The following is a 9898-nucleotide window of genomic DNA, read 5'->3' as shown; positions in this document are numbered from 1 at the left end:
CATATGGTACCGTATTGTTGAAACTACATGTCGTCTACATCCATATCTTGCAATTTAGGCACAAAAAACTGGAATAGCATGTCGCGATAGAGAGCACCATTAACTGTTATTGGCTGACCAGCCCAAAATCCGCACCAAACAGTGATACGTTTTGGATACTTGTTTGTCAACAATCACTCGTGGATTTTCTGAACCCCAAATGCGATAATTTTATCGATTAACGAAGCCATCAAGATGACAGTGAGCCCCATCGCTCAATATGATTTTGTTCGAGAAATCAGCATCCACTTGTTCCATAATCCATTCAACGAACTTTATGCAAATCTTTCGTGAGAATACTCTGTATCTATAGAGAGCCTCTCGAAATGACCAATTCTTTGCCAAAGTGACGAATTGATGTTCCTGGACTCTCAGCAACACCATTATGAACTGCTTAAAAATTTACTCTTGATCTGAAAATTCTTGTTTACATTTATGTAGCCTAGATACTGCGATACTGGGGACTTTTTTTATAGTAAATTTATTTTCCTCTAAAAACTTAATTTACGTTTTTGCTGTAAGTCTATCCATTTAAGAGAAAAACGCAAAAATCGATAAAAATTTAAAAAAATACTTTAAAATTTTTTGCAGTTAAACCGTTCAAGTCACATAGATTATACTGGGCCCATTCAAAGAACAGAGATTCCCCTATAATCATCGCCTATGAACAAGAAAATAATGTGAAATGCAGCTGAAATATAGATAATTTAAAAAAAACGTAGGTTTACGTGTTAAATGATAAATTTGGTGAGAATTTTTTTTCCAATGTTTACAACATTTCGTCAATGGATCGAAAAAAAAGAAATGTACGTTTCAAACAAGCACCCATACCCATAACTTATACATTTTAACTTATTTTCTATTGCCTTGATTGGGTCCCTATTTAATTTCGTATAATTTTCTTCATTAGTTATTTTTGTATCAAAGTTTGTCTAGAAAAAGCTGTAACATTACCTTTATCAGATGGTAAGGTTTAAAATATATTTATCAATTTATTATTTATTTTTATATGGTTTGTAGTATTTTCGTAGCCCTTACCGCTAATCTTTTATTTTTTATGAGACCAAAAATGACAGTTAGAGCTTGAGGCATTTTTTACGTGACACCCTGTACGTATACAGATATTAATTTTTCGTGAATTTGGAAGCACGTGTTCTATTCCTGTCCCATTCTGTCCAAATTGTAACAGGATTACCGGGGGATCAACCCAACAATAATTAATAAAGGGCATTATTCGAGGTTCCGTACCGCTTTATTTTGACTATTCTACTATGAAGGCGTTAAATTAGAGCGTCATAGCGTGTAATAGGATCAAACGTCGCCCCACGCGTGACAACTCGAAGTCGAATTAGAATGAAACCGATTCCATATGTCAACGATTTAATGTTGGTGATGATGTTAAACCGAGTTGGTTAAGTGGGGCTTATTTTTAATCAGCAAAAACTAAGCGGAGCAAAATCGAGTATATAACAAGTTTTTTTTAAAAAAAAGACAGCATTAACGATTTTTTGTTGGGTGTAAACGTCAATGACAGGTTATAAGTGTTATACAGGGTGTCCCTGCACGCTAGAAAAACTGGTGCTATTTTTCAGTTTTACAATTCCTCGAAGTTAGCAGTTATTAAAATAAATGAAAATAAATACACTCCATATTCAAACTAAACTATTTTGGAAATGTTTTTTTTATACACAGGATGCCCCTGGGCATATTGCGATTAATGGTAATTTTAGAGTAAAAATTTGACATTTTAGGATTTAATTTAATCAAAGATGTTGGTAAAATAAATATTCTAATAAAAATTAAATCGTAGAGCAGTTGCATCTCACACCGATTTTAACTTTAATACGCCATAAAACTTGGACATGTACAAAACTCGTGACATATTAACTTACCTGTGATGTTAAAATAATTATATTGTTTAACTGCTTTTTATATATCCTAAGAGAATATAATATACGTATAAAAGGGTCCCCTAGTTCTTCTATCGATCCGTTAAATCTGTTAAACCTCCATAGATGGCGCCATACGAATTTGTGCGCAACTCGCTGCTGTTAGATTACCAGAATTCAACTTGTAGCAAGGTTTGACAAAGCTTCGGTATCGCTTCTCGGCCTCTGGCTAAGATCAAAGTGTAGTATCTGTTCTTATCAGCTTAATATCTGATACGCCCCGCATGCGGGGCCAGTATATTAAACTGATTTTTGGAAATTGACGGAGGTTAGGGGCTTGCTCCACCTCTGTCGCGGGTTGGCCCGGTATTGCAGTACCGCCGGGATCCGGCCCACTTTTTATATAATTAAACAAAATATTTTTGATTAGTACAGTGACAGACGTGTATTGTCATTGTCTATGTCTACGCTCACGTTTAGCCATAGCCACTAGCCAGCGCGTTTTTAATAATATGATCATGATCAAAGCAAATTAGAAAGATTAGAAAGTGAATCATTTTATTCATTTTTACGATGGAAGTCTTTTTGTTTTGACTTTTGGCTATTTTTTAATTTTTACAACAGAAAGACCGATCAGTTTAATTTTTTTATTAATTTTAATTTTATTAATAATAAATAAATTTGCACAAGCGATAGGCTTGGCTGTGGTCAAGGATTTTAATATAAAATCCTTGGGCTGTGGTGTGGACAAAGGCATTGAGCAAGCCTACCCCAAACCCAAAATGTGTAGTTTTTAGTCTTCTGTAGATGTAAAATACCATCTCTGACTTTTTAGTTACAGTTTGCACGACATTTTTTCAAGTTGAATGTTTGTAGACTAATTATACAGGGATTACAGGGTGTTAATGATACTTTTTGCCAGACTTTAATGGCTTATTCTACCGATGAAAATAATCAACTTTTGTCCTATACAAATTCTTGATCAGATGCTTCCCTATGGAGATACGGGGTGTAAAAACTTTTAAATATTTATATTTTTCCTGTACCTTCACTGACAAAAAATATTTAGTGATAAAATTTGGGGATGACATATTTTTAGTAGGGACTATTTCTCCAAAATACACTCCAGTGAATAAAATTATAGGTCTGGATGTTTATAACTTTTTATTAGCACCAACGTAAGTTGACAAACATGAAGCAAAAACTATACTGTGCCGTACATAAGATCTAGCGGCTTTAAATAGGAATAAATTATATGCATCAGCATTTCTGGAATAAGATGATGCGACAGGAATGCTGATGTTACATTATATGTTATATTAGATATGTCTTTATACTAAAAAATAAAAATAGACGTTATACAGGGTCCTTATATTACACCTCTCTCCTTAAGCGGAATTTCTATAGCTGTAGAAGGAGCTGTGGAATTCCTTTGACAGTAATTTCTTTTTTTGTGATGAAAGAAACGACAGTATAATAATATGATACAGATTACAATTATTAAAACAATAAACAGAACAGAAGAAACAATATTTTTGGTTTTCATATTTTCAAAGTCATCAAGATGTACTGGTCTTAAATTTTTTGTTAATCGTTGTAATTGCTGGAAATCCTGGATTTCCNATCTCAGTTCATAATGTGATCTTTATATTTACCAAGTTCAGCTCGAATGTCATTTTGCACCAGGAATTTGTGAAATAGAATCTGTTATTCAGGTTTGGACAAGCATTTTGGTTACATCCCGTATAAATATATGTATTCTTTAAATGTTTAATCTAGGATAAATCTAGTAGTATTAAACACTTTTACTAAGGAATTGTTAACGATAATATATGTAATAAAATTATAGGTCTGGATGTTTATAAGTTTTTATTAGCACCAACGTAAGTTGACAAGAACAAAGCAAAAACTATATTGTGCTGTACATATGATCTAGCGGCTTTAAATAGGAATAAATTATATGCATCAGCATTTCTGGAATAAGATGATGCGACAGGAATGCTGATGTTACATTATATGTTATATTAGATATGTTTTTATACTGAAAAATAAAAATAGAGGTCATACAGGGACTTTATATTACACCTCCCTCCTTAAGTGGAATTTCTATAGCTGTAGAAGGAACTGTGGAATTTCTTTGACAGTAATTTCGTTTTTTCTGATGGAAAAACCGACAGTATAACAATAAGATACAGATTACAATTATGATAACAATAAACAGAACATAAGAAATAATATTTTTGGTTTTCATATTCTCAAAGTCATTAATATGTAGCGGTTTCAAACTTTTTGTTAAACGTTGTAATTGTTGGAAGTCTTGGATTTCTATTTCTTGAAGATGGATTGTAGGTCTATTGGACGGTTCCAGGTGTATCGTCGTTAAGCTGATTTGAGTCTGTTGGATAAAGTCACTTTTAGGGGAAAAACGGCTGTCTTTAATGATCACATCACATGAGTCTATCGTCACAAGGGATGGTTAATCGATTGTATAAGTTTGTTTGACGTGGCACTGTTCACGGATTAACTCCTATTGTTGGGGAATGATTAGAATTAAATTATTCCTAAGTTGTTCGAGCAATGTTGTTTGTAGTTCAACTTTGGTCGATGAGCACCGGAGCGGTTTATTTTGGATCAGGGGCAGAAAACACTGATCTTGTTGGAGTCGGAAAGTTCCTCTACATAAATTGTACTCCTGTATGGATGGGCATGGTTGGGTGGTCCATATATGTTGTTGCGTATCCAGATTTACATGTAGGTAAGGTTGAGTAGGAATAACGGTCTGACCATTAATCGGGATAGGAATCAAATGGTAAGTATTATACGGTTTAGGAAAGAATAGTGGTACTGACAGTTTAATCATAATTTTGTATTCAAGGATGTCTACCGAGATTAAAAATAAGTTATAGTAAGAATGTAGGTTAGTGAGATCAATTATCTCTTTTCGATCATACATAGCGTAGAGTTGGTTTAATATAGGTTTGACATTTTTTAAAGGTAGAAAGAAGTTGTGGATGATGTTGTGTTGAGCAAGATTTGTTGCTGTTTCTAAATTTGATAGGATATCATCTATTTGAGTAAACGTATCGTGCAAGTTTATTTGAATTTTGACACATTCAACATCGTTTTTCATTTTTTCTATTGTATGTGAGATCACTTTGAAATTTTTGTCAATTTTAGAAAATGAATTATTTAATTTATTATTTAAGTCGATTAATATAGAACTCTGGAGATACAACTGTATTTTTATTTTATTTTGGTTTTGTAGGAGAGTATTAAATTTTGAAATGATAGTTTCTAAATCGTCATTATCTAGGGTTCCGAAAAGGTATTTATGCAACGAGCCTACGATATTAATAAGTCCACGTTTTTGTCTAATTTTTGGGTTTTCAAAATTCTCAAGTTTAGTTCGAATGTAGATTAAGAACTGTTTGATTTGTGATAAGTTACAACGTGAGGGGCTTAAGTCAGAAAGGAGTCGAGTCGTTTCGTCTTTTATTTTGGTTAAGTCTATGACTTGGATGAAGTCATGTGAATGGGATATAATACGAGTTTCTTTACTTAGTTGATTTATCAGGAGGGGATTTTCTAGGTTGTGGATTTTTAAAGAGTTGACTAAGAGGAATGTTGTCGCTAGAAGAGTCAGAGTCTTCCCTTGGAGGTTCATTTCCTGGAACGGAAGGAGATTATTAATCTTTTTCTTCTGTTTTGGTTTGCGTTTTATAAAGGCTTTGTGATATTTATCACCTTGATGTCCTGATCGTTTAAATATTTCAACTGTAGGACCTTAGTCTTTAGATGTCAGTTCTTTTTTATACCGGGGCGTCAGTTTGTTACGATTTGAATTTTTTATATATATGTCTTCGTCAATCTCGAAAGTGTCAGGTTCTTTACGTGATTCGATTAATTTAGTTATAGTTATAGTTTTGTCTTGTTTGTTTCGATATTTTGTTTTATTTGGTCGTGCATGGTCTTCATAATATGTCTGTGTTTTTCGATGTAGTCAGATGTTATAATCTGTTCGTTTATGTCGAAAGAGTCAGGTTTATTATCGCCGCTGGTAATATTAATAGGGGTTTCCTTGGTCGTCGTATGTACTGTATGATTATAGGATATTACTGCTAGGGATACTAAGTAGTCAAGGGGTGTGTTTGGTTGTTCAACTTTTATACAGCGTACTAGATCTAGTAGAGTAGAGTGGAATCTTTCGATGTTTCCGTTAGAAGTATGTCCTTGTATGGATGTGAATTGAAGAGAAATTTTGTGTAAATTACAGAAATCTTTAATCATTATGTTATTAAATTCTACGCCGGAATCTACTAAAATTCGATATGGGTAACCATGACTTTCTATAAATTTTAAAAGACTACGTTGGACATTAAGTCCGGTTACTGAATCAACGGGATAGGCATGTGCATATTTAGAGAAAACGTCAATAATGGTAATAAATGTTTTATTATTGATTGAAAGTGTGTCAATATTCAGGAGTTCGAATGATATGGAAGGAGTATATGTATGTTGAAATTTTGGATTAGGTGGATGGCGGTCAGTTTTCATAGTAATGCATGTTTGACATTTAGAAATATATTCTCGAATATGATCGAACATGTGGGACCAATAATACTTTCGTAAAAGGGTCTGATGAGTTGCGGTGACTCCGCGGTGGTATGTTTTCGCTTCGTGGTTATATTTAATTTTTTGTTGTTGTTCTTGTTCGGTAAGAACATCTTCAACTCTTTTTTTGCATATGACAAATTTATACTTAGAGAAAAGGTTGCTTTGTAGGGTCCTAATAATTTTCCGTTCAATTTCAATAGAATCAAAGAAAAGTGCATGTACTGTAGAATTATTATTTTCTATAAAGGGTCTTAAGAATTTGAAAATTTCGTCGTCTGATTGTCTGTTAACTAGTTTGATAATATGTCTAGTTTTACCAGGGAATGTTTTTTCGCAATGATGTGTATTTAATTTATTTGATTCATTTTCTGATATTAAAAATTGATGATTAAAAAGATTTAAAACGTTGTCCGTATATTTGATTTCTAGAATGGGATTAGATTGAGAAGTATGGATAGTATGCGAGTCATCTTCGGCTATTTACTCGAAGTCTTTTAATAGGGATTCGTATACTTCGCGATTGGTGTCATTCAGGATGTCTTCGGGAGGTATTTGTAGTAGATTGTCTAAGTCTCGGTCTGATTCGTCAATTTGGGCTATCATGGAATTCATATCGTCAGTCTCTATAGCATTCAGTCTTATACGAGAAAGGGGATCGGCTTGGTTTGTTTTACCTTTTTTATATTTAATAGTGTAATCGTATTCCTTTAATTTAAGTCTCCAATGTACGAGTCTGGAGTTAGGATCTTTTAAATTAAACAACCACTGCAAGGGTTGGTGATCTGTTTCAATAGTAAATTTTGTGCCAAACAGGTATGGTCTAAAATATTTTACAGAATTGACGATTGATAAGAGTTCTTTTTCGATTGTCGAGTAGTTACACTCAGCGGGATTTAGAGTTCTGGAATAGTAAGAAATTGGGTGTCCGTCTTGGCTTAATACGCTTCCAATGGCAAAGTTGGATGCATCGCAAGTAAGGGTAAATGTTTTATGGAAGTCAGGACAGTTTACAAAGTTCAAAGAAATCTAAATAATCTTGTGAAAAGTCGATTTTTGAATCCTTTTTTAATCTTAACGTTAATGGTTTGGTTACTTTCGCGAAATCCCTACTAATATTATAAATGTGAATGTAAATTTGTTTGTTACGCTTTCACGCGAAAACTACTTAACCGGTCATCATGAAACTTTGTACACATATTCTTGGAGATATTAGAAGTAACATAGGATACTTTTTATTAAAAAAAATATTTTTTACGAAAGATTTTCTATATTTATTTACCCGCGAGCGAAGCCTACTGATAATAATAATCCCTACTAATATTATAAATGTGAATGTAAGTTTGTTTGTTACGCTTTCACGCGAAAACTACTTAACCGATCATCATGAAACTTTGTACACATATTCTTGGAGGTATTAGAAGTAACATAGGATAATTTTTATTAAAAAAAATTTTTTTTACGAAAGATTTTCTATATTTATTTACCCACGAGCGAAGCCTACTAATAATAATAATCCCTACTAATATTATAAATGTGAATGTAAGTTTGTACTTTGTACACATATTCTTGGAGGTATTAGAGGATACTTTTTATTAAAAAAAATATATTTTTTACGAAAGATTTTCTATCACTCTGCGAGCGAAGCCGCGGGTAAAAGCTAGTTAGGTATAAATTTTCTATAGAATCCTAAAAGTCCTAAGAAAGATTTTATTTCTTTAACGGTTTTTGGTAAGGGAATTTTTTTTATAGCTTCTATTTTCTTTGGGTTAGGTCTAATACCTTCTGGGGTGATTACATGTCCTAAAAATTCTACTTGTTTGCAAAGAAGTTCAGATTTATCTAGTTGTATTTTTAGCTTTGCTTCAGCTAGGGTCTTAAACACAAGTTCTAAATTTTGAATATGTTCCTGAAGGGAAGTACTAAAAATAATGATATCGTCCATATAGACAAAACAAATTTTATGCTGAAGGTGTTTGAGGACGTTGTCCATTACTCGTTGAAATTTCGCAGGTGCATTTTTTAACCCGAAGGGCATTCGTACATATTCGTAATGCCCGTTTTCCGTGTTGAATGCAGTATTTTCTATAGAGTTTTCGTGCATCTCTATTTGGTGGAATCCGCTCGCTAAGTCAAGGGTGGTGAAATATTGGCATCTTCCAAGTTAAGTTTTCTATAGTCTACTACTAGTCGCCATTTTTGTTTGTTTGTAGCGCCAATTTTTTTTGGGACAATCCAAATAGAAGAACTAAAAGGGGATTTGGACGGCCGGATAATGTTATTTTGTAATATTTCGTTAATTTGTCGTTGGACTTCTTCTTGGTGTATACGAGGATACCGAAAACTTTTTGTATGGATAGGTTTTTCGTCGAAAGTCTTAATCTCGAGTTTTACTTGATTGGTAAAAGTTAAAGTATCGCCGGGAAAATAAAAACAATATTCATATTTTTCACAAAGTTCAAACAGGTGGAATTTTTCTTCGGAATTTAAATGTTCTGTTCTAAGCAGTGTTGTCACGTCTCTTGAATTTTGATTGATGTGGTTTAATGGGATTTCGGTCTTATTTTTAATTTCTAATGTTTGGGTGAAATATTCATCTAATGGATCTGCGGGTAGAGTTTGGTCAGGAATGATAAATTGGTCTTCGTTCGTGATATTATATACTTCAACTTTTGCTAGTCCGTTTTCTGCGTGAGTTACACAGTCGGGAATACGAAGATGTGTAGTGTACTGGCCTTGTATAAAAATATCTCCGGATAGGATGTCAACAGGGAATTCTACAATTTGGATAGAATGAGCGTCGATTTTTACGGGTTTATTGTGTCTTTGTATTTGTAGAGGAATGATACAATTTTGGTTTGATAGAGTTAAATTCGTCGGGTCATTAATTAAACTTAGATGTTGGAGTGTTTTGAAACCTCCGAAAGTCCGTCAAAATCTTTAGTGAAATTAAATAAAATTATTTCTATGTTATAATCTGAATTGAATTCTTCAAAGATTGGAATATTTGCTGAGAAATAAGAATTTTGGGAACCAGTGCAGGTAGCGATGGTATTGGTTTTGGGATAAGTACAGCCTGGATAAAATTTTGAAATTATAGAAGGGTTCATAATATTTTTTCCACATCCTGTATCTGAAAGAAGTCGTATAGGTGGGTTTTGAATTTGGATGAAAGGGAGTTTATTATTTTCGACATTATTCAGGACTATATTGGATCCTGGGGTAAATGAGCTTTCTGAAAATTTGTTTCTTGGGAGTTTTCTTCCAAGTATTCTTGGTGGATGTCGAAAGGATAATAATTATTAGAATTTTCCTGTTCAGGGTATTCATTTGAAGGATAATATGATTCAGGTTCTGGT

General features: G+C 33.2%; 1 non-coding gene across 1 annotated transcript; it reads left to right on the top strand.

Moving 5' to 3' along the window:
• The first annotated feature begins 2138 nt into the window (after positions 1-2138).
• LOC111692408 lies at positions 2139-2329 on the top strand. The gene has a single exon (XR_002763220.1). It is a non-coding gene; the product is annotated as a U2 spliceosomal RNA (small nuclear RNA).
• Positions 2330-9898: the final 7569 nt, after the last annotated feature.

The sequence above is a fragment of the Anoplophora glabripennis genome, unplaced genomic scaffold, assembly GCF_000390285.2.
Source record: "Anoplophora glabripennis isolate ALB-LARVAE unplaced genomic scaffold, Agla_2.0 scaffold1226, whole genome shotgun sequence".
Taxonomy (NCBI): Eukaryota; Metazoa; Arthropoda; class Insecta; order Coleoptera; family Cerambycidae; genus Anoplophora; species Anoplophora glabripennis.
This window is presented reverse-complemented; position numbering and strand designations above follow the sequence as displayed.